Genomic DNA, 12,544 nt, shown 5'->3' with positions numbered 1-12,544 from the left:
AGCTAGCTAGATATATAAAAGACCGGCATCACCCCTAACTATTCTAATCAGCCAGACATACCAAATTTTACATTGATTTTGAGATGCTGACTAATATAAAATAAGACAAGACATTATCTAACTCACATTTACTTCTTGAAAATCAACATTTAAAATTCAATAGTTTCAATAGCAGATGAACCCTGAGGAATCAAAGATCCAGTTTTCACGTAAATGGCCAATTGTAAAAATGAATGAAGGGAAGGGAAATCTGGATTACATCCATAAATGAGACAGCAGTACAATTTAATCTATATACTGAACAGTATTTTTCATTCATTAGTGCCTCCGGACACTGGTTGGAAAAAGGGGTAATTTGGTTCATACCAGAGTTCTGACTCACATTATTGCAAACATTTCTGAGCTCAGGATTTGGGATCTCCTTTGTCTTTTGTTGGGCACCATAGACATGCTGCAAAATAATCCTCATAGAAATGAGAAGTTTGTAGCAGTGTCTGTGACTCACCAATCAGTGGAGAGAGCTGTGCCATCTCCCCACCTCCAGGGTCTGTAGGTCTTGTCACGTGATAATCCTATCCAGTGAAAAGCTGCCAGTGGGTTTATGAAATCCTGAACAAGAACAAAACCAATTCATACAATTGCATTCATTTCCCTGCTTCTTTCATGGGCAAATAGATACCAGTGTAGCGCCCCTCTCCACCTGGTTACCTCCTTTAATGGCAATCCGCTTACAGGTTTTGATGGACAGGTCTGGCTTCTTTTGGATCCCACCACCCACTCAGCAGGGTGAATCTTTTTTCTTTTTTTTTTCTATGAAATTATTTGGCGGTGCCTCCATCCCCCTCACTCCTTCCTGGCAGGGTCACCAGGGCAGCTTGGGAGGAAAATTCTAACTACAGAGTAATCCTCACTTACTTGCCAGATAGTTGGAGACTTCCAAGAAATAACACAACACAAAAATATATTCAACACAATAATTATATTAAACAGGCAACAAATACAACATAACAGGGTGAAATACTATTTTTAGGGTCGCCGGTGCCCACACTGAAAATACCCATGACTTGATGTAACAAGTGTAAAATTAGTGTCCTGTTGGTACGCATACTTTGCTGGGGCCCTTGATGACCTATAAAATTCTCTGCAGTGGTTTAGCAGTGTGGCTGACTGGGTTCAGTACAGCCCCAAAGACCCACAAGTGGGAGGAGGTGGTGAATCCCTCCACAGGTATAATAAGCAGCAGGTTATAAAATCCTCAAACCCTTACTCCCTGGCTTGAGGACACAGTTCAGGGAGTAGGGGGTCCCCAAAACAAATTCCCTGACTAACTAACTAAAAGACGGTGCACTCACGAACTCCATGAATGATCTTCAGGTTTGAAGATGACGCTGGCCTCCTCAGTCACTGCAGAGGGGCTGCTGTCTGCTGTCAGGGATCCTCCTCAAGCAGGAATCAGGCTGCGTTGGTCCCAGGATTTCCCCTCACCACAAAGGGGTGCAGGGTGCAAGGTGTAGATTATCCAACATCCAAACTGTAGCCTCCTAGCCCAGCCTCCAGTCACGCACTCAGCAGGCAGCTTCCCTGGACTAGCAGAGCTGACCATGTGGTGACTAGTCTCACCTAGGGAGCTGGAGGTGAACCCAGCCTGGCTGGGGAAATTTCTCAGCAAACGCTACCAATTGGGACTCATCCATGGGGAAAGAAAACCCAGGTGAGGGATTGGCTGTCAGGTCCCTAGAGGCCAGTTCTCAGGGGGAACCCTGCTTGCAGGCCTGAGACTCACCAGCTCCCCACACAACCAGTCCTGCCCTTGCCCTGGCTGGCTCCAGCCTCTCCAAAATGGCTTCTCCCCTCTCCTGAACTCCCTGGGAGGGGCATCTCACTCCCTATTGGTTGCCGGGCAGACTCTGAGTTTGCCTTGGCTTCTCCTCCCTGAGCTGCCAGCAGACAGAGCTCCAGGAATCTATGTAATCTCCTTGGGGGTTACACCAGGTACGGTAATGTGATTAACAAATCCTGATATGCTCAGGTAACCTCAGGTTGGAGCAACTCTATTGGCCAAACTGATCATGTTCTTTGTTTTCTCCAAGAATGTAAGTTTCAGTCTTGTAGAAACTGTGTTAATATTCTCTCTTCCCTTCCCAACCATATTTTAACATGTTTGTCTCTATCAAAATCCTCAGGAGACTGGAGAAGTTTCCACTGGAAACTGCCAATCCTGCTCCATTGATGCACTGCCTCGTCCCAGAGGGTGAGTGCACCCCCTGAGCAATTCCCTGTACTTGCTGGCCCCAGACAGTGAAAGGCTGGATAGGGGATTCCAACCTTGATCTCTACCAGAGAAGTACAGAGCACTAATTCCTAGGACACTAACCCTGGTGCTATTGCTTTTCCTTAAACTCTCTCAGTACTTTCAACTACTTAATTTCTTTGGTGTTGATTAATCTCTCTTCACTCTCTTATCTGGAGGACATTATCTGAGACAGAGAAAAAGTGCCCAGTGCAATGTACAGCTCCATCTTATACTACAGTAATAGGTGCACCTTGAATATGAATATGAAAAGTACAGGTGACATTGGGTTACTGCCTTGCAGGAGATGTATTTGATTTGAATTTAGAATTTAGTGATGATTCTAATACTGGCAGGAGTGGAGAAAGCTCAAGGTAATTATCCTTCAAGAAAAAATATATAATAAAGCAAATAACAAATGAAGCCAAATCTCATTCTCCCCAATCCTGTTCTCACTGACAAATCTTCTATTGGCAGATTTGAATATGCCACTCTGCAAAAGAGGAAGATACTCTACCAGCTCTTCTTTGCCTTCTATCAAAAAGGAGTCTGGAGCAATGAGAAGAGCAGGCCTTTCCACTCTCCAGCCAAGGTTTGTATTCAGTAGAAAAGTGGTAACATTTCTTTCCACATTGATACCAATGTTCTGGGCAAAGACACTTCCATCCTTAAAAAGAAAATACAGTTTAAGGTTCCTATCGCTGTTACACTCGAACAGGCATGTGAGTGTAAGATGGTGTAACTAATATGCTGAAAAGCCAGAACAAGGTGTAAGGTAAAATGGGAGGTTGATGGGTTTATTTTACAGTTTCTTATTCTCTCCTGCTGACTGCTTTTCTTGCTGTACTTTCAGCATGTCACTTAGATCAGTTTAGCTTCCCTGACCTTCCCTAAGGCTCACCTCTGAATTTTGCCTAGTGAGGATATTGGGGAGATTCTTTAGTAAACAGGGATAAAAAGACCAGTGTTCTAATTAACTCCAAATGTCATGATCTGTGTATTATTGATCAGTGCCACTACAGCATTGGGGATTCAATTTGAAATTATTTTAGTCAACAGGTAAAGCACATATAAGAAACAGTTTTGTTTATTTTTTTAAAGGAAATTTACCTATATCGTTCCTGTTCAAAACCTATGGTAGGTTTGCATTCTCACCTTGGATAATTTCCATTTCTTCAACTTCTTTCGTGAGGTTTTGCAGCTGTCCACATGGCAGATCGGAGACCTTAAAAACTGAAAGCCAAAATAACTAGGGCTGTCAAGTGATTAAAAAAAATTAATTGTGATTAATTGCGCTGCTAAAGAAGAATAGAATATTATTTATTTTAATATTTTTGGATGTTTACTACATTTTCAAATATATTAATTTCAATTACTACATAGAATACAAAGTTTACAGTGCTCACTTTATATTTATTTTTGATTTTTTATATTTGCACTGTAAAAAAAATATAGATATATTTTTCAATTCACCTCATACAAGTACTGTAGTGCAATCTCTTTATCATGAAAGTTGAACTTACAAATGTAGAATTATGCACAAAAAAACTGCATTCAAAAATAAAACAATGTAAAACTTTAGAGCCTACAAGTCCACTTCTTTGTCAGCCAATCACTCAGATAAACAAGGCTGGTTACAATTTGCAGGAGTTAATGCTACCTGCTTCTTGTTTACAATGTCACTTGAAAGTGAGAACAGGCGTTCACATGGCACTGTTGTAGCTGGCATTGCAAGATATTAACATGCCAGATGCGCTAAAGATTCATATGTCCCTTCATGCTTCAACCACCATTACATAGGACATGCTTCCATGCTGATGGTGGGTTCTGCTTGATAACAATCCAAAGCAGTGTGGACTGACGCATGTTCATTTTCATCATCTGAGTCAGATGCCACCAGCAGAAGATTTATTTTCTATTTTGGTAGTTTGGGTTCTGTGTTGCTCTTTTAAGACTTCTAAAAGCATGCTCCACAGCTCGTCCCTCTCAGATATCGGATGGCGCTTCAGATTCTTAAACCTTGGGTCGAGTGCTGTAGCTATCTTTAGAAATCTCACATTGGTACTGTCATAACTATAAAGGGAAGGGTAACAGCTCTCCTGTGTACAGTACTATAAAATCCCTCCTGGCCAGAGACTCCAAAATCCTTTTACCTGTAAAGGGTTAAGAAGCTCGGGTAACCTGGCTGACACCTGACCCAAAGGACCAATAAGGGGACAAGATACTTTCAAATCTTGGGGCCGGGGAAGGCTTTTGTTTGTGCTCTTTGTTTTGGGGGTTGTTCGCTCTTGGGACTGAGAGGGACCAGACATCAATCCAGGTTCTCCACATCTTTCTAAACAAGTCTCTCATATTTCAAACTTATAAGTAAACAGCCAGGCAAGGCGTGTTAGTTTTACTTTGTTTTCTCAACTTGTAAATGTACCTTTTACTAGAGTGTTTATCTCTGTTTGCTGTACTTTGAACCTGAGGCTAGAGGGGAGTCCTCTGAGCTCTTTAAGTTTGATTACCCTGTACAGTTATTTTCCATCCTGATTTTACAGAGATGATTTTTACCTTTTTCTTTAATTAAAAGCCTTCTTTTTAAGAACCTGATTGATTTTTCCTTGTTTTTAGATCCAAGGGGGTTGGATCTGTATTCACCAGGAGTTGGTGGGAGGAAAGAGGGGGGATGGTTAATTTCTCCTTGTTTTAAGATCCAAGGGGTTTGGATCTGTATTCACCAGGGAATTGGTGAAGGTCTCTCAAGGCTACCCAGGGAAGGGAATTAGCTTTGGGATGGTGGCAGTGGACCAGATCTAAGCTGGTAGTTAAGCTTAGAAGTTTTCATGCAGGCCCCCACATTTGTACCCTAAAGTTCAAAGTGGGGAAACAGCCTTGACAGGTACCTTCTTTGCGCTTTGTCAAATCTCCTGTTCTTAAAATAAACATGTGTTCATGACTGAATGGACTTGTAGGCTCTAAAGTTTTAAACTGTTTTGTTTTTGAGTGCAGTTGTGTAACCAAAAAAAATTTGCATTTGTAAGTTACACTTTCACAATAAAGAGCTTGCACTTCAGTACTTGTATGAGGTGAATTGAAAAATATTATAGTAACTCCTCGCTTAACGTTGTAGTTATGTTCCTGAAAAATGCGACTTTCAGAAAAATGATGTTAAGCGAATCCAATTTCCCCATAAGAATTAATGCAAATGGGGATTTAGGTTCCAGGGAAATTTTTTTCACCCGACAAAAAAAACTATATATTATATAGATATACACACAGTATACGTTTTAAACAAACAATTTAATAATGTTCACAGCTATGATGATTGTGAAGCTTGGTTGAGGTGGTGAAGTTATAGGATGGAAGAGGGAGGGATATTTCCCAGGGAATGCTTTGCTGCTAAATGATGAACTAGCACTCGGCTGAGCCCTCAAGGGTTAACATGTTGTTAATGTAGCCTCTCACACAAGGCAGCACGAACACGAGGGAGGGGAGACAGCATAGCAGACAGACAGACACGCACCTTGTGTGTGGGAGAGAGAGAGATGCACACTGCCCCTTTAAGTAAGCTGACCCACTCTTAAGTGCATTGTCTTTTTAAGTGGATCAGGAAGTTGAGATAGAAACTGCTGCCCCAAGCTCTCTCTGTCTCTCTCCCTCCGTGTCCCCTCCCTGCTCTATATGGAGAAGGGGTAAGTGGGGTGCAGGAGCAGGGGGAGGGGAACACCCTGACATTACCCCCCTCACCCCTGCACAGCAAGCAGGAGTCTCTGGGAGCAGCTCTAAGGCAGAGGGCAGGAACAGCCCATGGCAGTGCGGGGAGGTACAGCTGAACTGCCTTTATAGCCTGCTGGGCGGCTGCAGCACAGGGAGCTTAGGGGAGCAGGGAGCTGATGGTGGGCTGCCGGTCCCAGGGCCAGCTCCAGGCACCAGCTTAACAAGCAGGTGCTTGGGGCAGCCAAAGGAGAGGGGCGGCACCTGCAGCAATTCGGGGGCAGCAGGTCTCTCAATCGCGGCTTTTTTTTTTTTCCAGTCCCCCCCGCGGCGCGCGGTGGGGGGTTTTTTTTTTTTTGTGCTTGGGGCAGCAGAAATGCTGGAGCCGGCCCTGGCCGGTCCACCCTGGTTCCAAGCCCCCACCAGCTAACTGCAATGGGCTGCTCTTCCTGCAAGCAGTGGACAAAGCAGGTGGCTGCCAAACGACATTAGAAGGGAGCATTGCACAACTTTAAATGAGCATGTTCCCTAATTGATCAGCAACATAACAAGGAAACAACATTAACCAGGACGACTTTAAGTGAGGAGTTAATGTATTTCTTTTGTTTATCATTTTTACAGTGCATATATGTGAGATCAAATATAATATAATGTGAACACTGTGCACTTTGTATTCTGTGTTGTAATAGAAATCAATATTGAAAATGTAGAAAAAACATCCAAAAATATTTAATAAATTTCAATTGGTATTCTATTGTTATGAGTGCAATTAATCACGATTACTTTTTTTTTTTTTAGTTAATCGCGTGAGTTAACTGTGATTAACTGACAGCCCTAAAAATAACATAACAATATGATGGACCACTTAAATCTAAATTTCATCACAGTGTTACAGATCAATGCATTGTGCCTTTCAGTGCCCAATTGTGCCATTAGTTACTGTATATCTAACATATATTTATAATAGTATGTTATCGTGTTACTACAGTATTAACATATCAGGCAATTTTTAAGTAGGTAAATATTAATTTAAAAATAAACATCTTGAAATTAAAAATAAAAATTGTGTGTGGCTAAAAATCCTGACTCTGTGAAGATGCTGAGAAAAATGCAATTGAAAATATCCTGGTTTCTAACCTTTTAGTCACAAGAGTGATTGTTTAAAATTAAAATTACTACAAAGCACAAACATTTCATTTTCCAAGTTAGGCACCCAAGTTGAAAATTAGAAATTTAAGAAAAAAATGGTAACTGGAATCTTTGCAAGGAAGCCAAGGAATAACTGCATTAGAAGGAGAAAATTCCAGAAGTTTCAAGTGCTGAAGATCCTAGGAAGTCTTTTATTGTGGGATATAGGTTGCTTCATGTGACAGACGCTGGGGGTTCAGACCCCAGATTCCAGGTCTGTGCTTTGCGTTGGGGACCGGGGTCCTGGGCAAGACAGCTACATTGTTGTTGTGATGCCAGGGACTCTCTTGTCCCTAGAAAACCCTACAGGGTGAAGAAAAATGTGTAGGAGCCCAGCTGGTTCCTCTGTCCTGCTCCCTAAATCCACAATTAGATACCTAAATAAGTGATTTTCAGAAGTGCAGCACACACAATGCAATTTACACTCCATTAGAAAAGACATATGTCAGCACAGAATTATTTGGCCTTTTAGTGTCTTCTTTGCTCATACTTACCTTTGGCACTCAAGAAACCCACTGCTATCAGCAAAGCCAGGCAGAAGATCCCAAGAATCGCTACAATGAGCCTCCATACAGAAGATGGAGCAGAAGAACCTATGGGAGAGAAAAGGGAGAAATTTAATATTAAGGAGAAAATTTTAAGCAGTATTAAGGAGAAAATTTTAAGCCTCACCGTAGGCATAAGCCCTACCTGATTTTTCCTTAATCTTTATATGGAGTTTTGCTTTTAATGTTCTCATACAGTTCAAGGAAGGTGTTAGACTATGGACAGTTAAACAGTAGTATGTGTGGAGTCACCAGTTTGTAGCACACAGTACCTTTGCCCTGGGGGTTCGTAGTCCTTCGTCTCCTCTGCTGCTCAGAAGCCTTATGACGCTTCAGTTCTGTGTAGGTCACCACCTCCTTGTTTCTTTCTAGTGGGTTATAGTATAAAAATAGTGAATTTCATTCAGTGTGCTGACAAAGTGGACAGCTCTGATTACAATCTATAGAGGTATAAAACTGTCATTGAAGTATGTGAAGCAGAATTTTTGTATTAAAAGATTTTGTCCTATAGTACAATCGTCTTCAGTAGCCTATCAGTGTACTGGGATCAACAAACATCTGTGAATTCAGCAGATGCAGCTAGTCACTTTTTTCTGATATCTGACTCCTATTTAGAGTCTTACCCCAAAATGTTGTTAATTTCCACTTAAAAGTTGTTCAAGTGATTAATATAATCCTTTGCACATACTGTATAATCAGAAAAGTACAGTTAAAAAGGTAAGCATTAAAAGTTAGGGAAATCATCAATTGAGAATAAGTATCTACTCGATTACCCTTACGACTCATGCATTTGGCTTATCAAATCTTGAAATGTAAAATTTCATTTTATATACTTCAAAAGAGTAGGAGACCAAAAGCTGGAGACCAAGAGAGTTAGCCAGCTGAGTTTGCCAGCGGAGGCAGATAGGTTTGTGTGTGTTTCTGTTTGTTTGTTTTTCATTCTGTTTCCTTAAACTTGCAGGTACTGTACAAGGAAGAACCCATCAGGGCATGTTTCCATCACCACTGCTATCTCTTTGTCTGTCTACACTGGTGGGGGTCCTGACCAAACAAGCACCCTGATCCTAGAGGTTTCCATGCAGGTTCTGGTCTTGACTTGCTGGGAAGGTGTCCAGAATTTTGCTGCCAATGAAAACCAAGCAGGGGGAACAACCAGGTGTAAGAGGTGTCTTCTGGAGGAGTCCCTTGGGAAGCAGGTAAGAGAGCTGTAAGTGGCTTGTCTGTGTAGCATCTGGGAGCATGAGAACTTCATCAATTGGATACACGTGGAGTCATCTGGGATGGAGGATGCTGTGGCTCTCTTCCTATTACAGACACTAGCCAACTACAGATGACTGCAGCAGCAGCGGAGGAAATGGGAGAATGGGCAGCTTTTCAAGGAGGTGACAGACTAGTTGGCCACCTCAGTCAGTAGACAGTACTCCACCCCCCACTCTGGTTCCCTATCCATCAACGTCTAAAACTGGTATGCTGTACTGGCAACAGGAAGTGAGGAACAGATCGCAATGGCTGAGGAGGAGGAGCCATTTGCCCCAAGGCTGGAAGGCTCACCGCCACCACACCCGAGAGGAGGACACGTAGGGTGCTGGTGGTCAGGGACTCTCTTCTGGAATGAAGGCATCCATCTGCCAACCTGACATGATGTCCTGGGGGGCATGCTGCCTGCCTGGTGCCTCTGTCTGAAACATTATGGAAAGGTCTCCAATGCTCATCTGTCCCTCTGAGAGCTACCCTATGCTACTCATCCATGTGGGCACTAATGATACTGCCAGGTCTGAGCCTGAGCAGATCAGCATGACTACAGGGATCTGGGAGCTAGGGTGAAGGAGTCGGGGCACAGGTTGTGTTCTCATCCATCCTCCCTGTTGAGTGTAAGGGCCCTGGCAGGGACATGAGCATCCTGGAGATGAATGCATGGCAGGGCAGATGGTGTTGATGGTAGGGCTTTGGTTTCTTTAACCAGGGGAGAAGGTTCTGGGAAGAAGGTCTGCTGGATAGAATCATAGAATCATAGGACTGGAAGGGACCTCGAGAGGTCATCTAGTCCAGTGGTTTTCAAACTTTTTTTCTGGAAACCCAGTTGAAGAAAATTGTTGATGCCCACGACCCCACGGAGCTGGGGATGAGGGGTTTGAGGTGTGGGAGGGGGTCAGGGCTCTGGGCTGGGGGTTCAGGCTCTGGGGGGGGGCCGGGGGTGGGGGGGTTGGGGGGCAGGGAGGGGGGTCCAGGTTTGGGGGGGGGCTCAGGTTTGGGGCAGGGCTTGGGGCGTGGAGTTGCCTTGGGCACCAGTCAGCGGTGCAGTGGGGGTGATAAGGCAGGCTTTCTGCCTGTCCTGGCACCGTGGACTGCACTGCGCCCCAGAAGTGGCCAGCAGCAGGTCCGGCTCCTAGGCGGAGGCTCTCGCCCGCAGGCACCACGCCCCCACAAGTTCCCATTGGCTGATTCCCAATCAATGGGAGTGCGTAGCCGGTGCTCGGGCTGTGCGTAGAGCCCCATGTTCCCCCTCCCCCCACCTAGGAGCCGGACCTGCTTCTGGCTGCTTCCAGGGCACAGCGCGATGTCAGAACAGATAGGAACTAGCCTGCCTTAGCCAGGTAGCACTGCCGATGGGACTTTGAATGGCCCGGTCGGTGGTGCTGATCAGAGCCACCATGACCGAGTGCCTTACATTCCATGACCCAGTACTGGGTTGCAACCCGCAGTTTGAAAACCACTAATCTAGTCCAGTCTCCTGCACTCAGGCAGGACTAAGTATTATCTAGACCATCCCTGACAGGTGTTTGTCTAACCTGCTCTTAAAAACCTCCAATGATGGGGATTCCACCTAGGCAATTTATTCCAGTTCTTAACCACCTTGACAGTTAGGAAGTTTTTTCTAATGTCCAACCTAAACCTCCCTTGCTGCAATTTAAGCCCATTGCTTCTTGTTAAGAAGAACAATTTTTCTCCCTTCTCTTTGTAATAACCTTTTGTGTACTTGAAATATAATAGAGATGGGGTCCTCCTGACCAAGAAGGGGAAGATCATCTTTGTGCACTGACTCGCCAACCAAGTGGGGAGGGCTTTAAATGAGGTTCTATTGAGGCAGGTGACAAAAGCCCAAAGGTAAGTATAAAAAGGAGACATTAACAGAGGGTTAGAGGGGGGGGGGGGGGGGGGGCGGGACATGGAAAATTAGAGTAGGGTCAAAGGAGGAACAAAAAAGAAATCAGTGAGGCAATTGGATCAACATTTTAGATATCTGTAAACAATTGCAAGGAGTATGGGGAATAAACAGGAAGAACTGGAAGCATTGGTACATAAGCTAAATTGTGATTTAATTGGCATCACACTGACTTCATGGGATAAGTTTCATGACTGGAATATTAATATTGAGGGATATAGCTTGTTCAGAAAGGACAATTGGGAAAAGAAAAGGAAGGAGGGGTTGCATTATACATAAAGGATATTGTAATGGAGCGCTTCCCTGCTTGTGCCAAAAATCAGCCAGAGACCACTTAATGTGCCAGCACATTTATGCCCTTTTATGCCTTGTGTCAGTTTCCGCCACCATTTATATACAATCCATTCCAGTCAGCTCCCTGGGTGACAGCTAGCTTCTTCAGCAAACTGGGAACTACAGCCACAGGCTCCTCCCTTTCCTGCCCCCCCCCCCCTGCTTCCTTCCTGCCAGCTTTATATAGCCTCCTCGGTAACAAGGCCCACAGGTGTTTTTTCTGAAGCCCTTTGGCAAGCTACACCTAGCCAGTCCCAATTAATATCCCATCATGGGAGCTGGGCTAATAGGGGCCTGGCCAGGATGTTTTTGGCCAGCACCCTGTTACAGATATGTACAATTGTTTGGACGTCCATAAAGCGGTGTGAGGCAGACCAGTTGAGAGTCTCTGGGTAAAGATAATAGAATTAAAAATAGAGGTTGATGTCACAGTGGAGGTCTGCTTTAGACCACCAAATCAGGACCTGGTAGTAAAGGGGGACTTTAACTACCCAATCATCTGTCGGGAAAGTAATACATCAAAACACAAACTCTCCAGTAACTTCTTGGAATGTATTAGGGACAACTTTTTATTCTATAAAGTGGAGGAAGTAACCAGGGGACAGCCATTTAGACTTGATTCTGACCAACAGGGAGGATTTGGTAATAAAAGTGAAAGGCAATTTGGGTGACAGTGATCATGAAATGACAGATTTAATATATGGAGATATACCTATCTCATAGAGCTGGAAGGGACCCTGAAAGGTCATCAAGTCCAGCCCCCTGCCTTCACTAGCAGGACCAAGTACTGATTTTTGCCCAGATTCCCTAAGTGGCCCCCTCAAGGATTGAACTCACAACCCTGGGTTTAGCAGGCCAATGCGCATACCACTGAGCTATCCCTCCCCCCTAATTTCATGATTCTAAGGAAAGGAAAGAGTGAGAGCAACAGAATAAGGATAATGGACTTCAAAAAAGCAGACTAACAAACTCTGAGAACTAATAGGTGAGATCTCATGGGAAGAAAATCTAAGGGAAAAGGGAGTTCAGGTGAGCTGGCAGTACCTCAAGGAGACAATATTAAAGCCACAACTACAAACTATTCTGATGCAAAGAAAAGATAGAAGCAATAGTAAGAGGCCAATATGGCTCCATCAGGAGCTCTTTAATTACCTGAAAATCAAAAAGGAATCCTACAAAAATTAGAAACATAGTCAAATTGAAAAGGAGGAGTATAAAACAATAGAAAAAGTATGTAGGGATAAAATCAGGCTATGGCACAAAATGAATTAAAGCTGGCCAGGGACATAAAGGCAATAAGAAGTGGTTATTTAAATACATTAAGAG

At 43.7% G+C, this 12,544-nt stretch overlaps 1 pseudogene; it reads right to left on the bottom strand.

Moving 5' to 3' along the window:
• Window positions 1-501: 501 nt before the first annotated feature.
• The window catches only part of LOC113409229, a 21,571-nt pseudogene continuing 9,528 nt past the window's right edge, over window positions 502-12,544 (bottom strand).

The sequence above is a fragment of the Terrapene carolina genome, unplaced genomic scaffold (genome assembly GCF_002925995.2).
Source record: "Terrapene carolina triunguis isolate 2854851 unplaced genomic scaffold, T_m_triunguis-2.0 Scaffold31340, whole genome shotgun sequence".
Lineage (NCBI taxonomy): Eukaryota > Metazoa > Chordata > Testudines > Emydidae > Terrapene > Terrapene triunguis.
Note: the sequence above shows the minus strand (reverse complement) of the source record. Positions and strands in the feature narration are given on the sequence as shown.